We start from the raw sequence: 1,888 nt of genomic DNA on the forward strand, positions 1-1,888 counted from the left end.
ACTTTAGGAAATATGTCCAAGAGAACTTTGAGAAATCATCTACAATTACTGGGCAAAATCTTTTTCTTGAGATAGACAACACATTGACTGGTCCAAACAAATCCATGTGTAGCAGTTGCAAAGGTTCTTCAATTGTTGAATAAAGTTTCTTCCTGAATGATGCTTTAATCTGCTTCCCTTTTTGGCAAGTATCACACAGTCCATCCTTAGAAAACTCCACTAGAGGAATGCCTCTAACCAGCTCTTTCTTTACTAGCTCATTCATGGTCTTGAAATTTAAATGGGATAGCTTCTTGTGCCACAGCCAACTTTCATCCTGACTTGCTTTACCGAGAAGACAAGTAACAGATTCAGTATTAGATGAGTTGAAATCAGTTAGGTACACATATCCTCTTCTCACACCAGTGAGAACCACTTTGTTGCTCCTTTTATTAGTCACAACACAGGCATCTGAGTTAAAGGTTACTGAGTTGCCTTTATCATAAAGCTGGCTGATACTCAACAAATTGTGTTTGAGACCATCCACTAAGGCAACCTCCTCAATGATGACATTGTCCTTTAAAATTAAGCCATATCCCACAGTATAACCCTTGCTGTCATCTCCAAAAGTAATACTTGGGCCAGCTCTCTCCTTAAGCTCTGTGAGCAGGGTAGAATCACCAGTCATGTGTCTTGAACAACCACTATCTAAGTACCAAAGATTCTTTCTGTTTCTATATACACATCAAAATCAAATCAAGTTGATTTTGGTACCCAAGTTTCCTTGGGTCCTGCCTTGTTAGCTTTCTTTTTCTGTTTCTTAGGCTTTATCTCATTTGACTTGGGGATATCAGATTCATCCTTGGGCATTTGAGTTGGGCCTTTGAAACCATTCATTGCAACAGAATTATCATGCATATTATAATCAACAGGGAATGGCATGCTATTAGTAAACATGTTATTCCAGTATGGCATGCTAAATGGCATTTGTGGCATACTAAATGCACAATAATAAGGATTAGGTGCAAATGGCATATTAGCAAATAGTGCATTCATATTCTGTGTAGACATAGCATTCATAGGCATGGGAGACATGGCATTCATGTTACGAAAGTGAGGTGGCACAGACATGGAAGTAGGCATGGCAGATTTTTAATTAACAGACAGATGATTTACACTACCACACTTGACACAGATTTTTCTAGGAGCATATTTATCAGGTGTGTAGTTATTGTGTTTGTTAATCCCTACTTTACCATTTCTATTGTTTTCCTTTTTAGTCTCTGTTTTTACCTCTATCTTTTCAAGTCTGTCACTTAACTGTTTGACAGTCATGTGACCAATATTAGCCTTTTTCCCTTTCTTAATCTGACTCGATTCTCCTAAAACAAAGTTCTTGGAAACAGACCCATACTTCTCATTCAGCTTAACAAGTTTGGCTTAATGATAGGCTTGCTCACAACCGACGGATGAGGATTTTCATAATTCGGCGGATAACCCTTTTTGTTATCCGACGGATGATCCTCATCATCCGTCGAGTCTACATCTGTTAGCACTCCATCTATCAAATTTGGTTCTAGTTTCTCTTTGTTCTTTTTCCAGGCTGCATCACAGAAAGACTCAATTCCTTGAACTTTGGTAATTTGAGCATGGACATCCCTGGATGTTTTCCATGCCTTAATCACCTCTTGTTCATGCTCAAGCTGCTTCTTTAAAATTTATTCTTTCTTCAATGACTCAGTTAATTCCTCCTTGGCAATCTTACACTCAATTCTTAACTTTTCAAAATCAATGAACTGAGACTCAAGCACATTATTTCTCTCACTCGAAAACAAATTGTTTTCTTTGATTTTAGCATTTTCTTTAGTAAGAGACTTAAGTGTAACACGCAGATGATATAACTTTGTAG

The sequence above is a fragment of the Apium graveolens genome, chromosome 5, assembly GCF_009905375.1.
Source record: "Apium graveolens cultivar Ventura chromosome 5, ASM990537v1, whole genome shotgun sequence".
NCBI lineage: Eukaryota > Viridiplantae > Streptophyta > Magnoliopsida > Apiales > Apiaceae > Apium > Apium graveolens.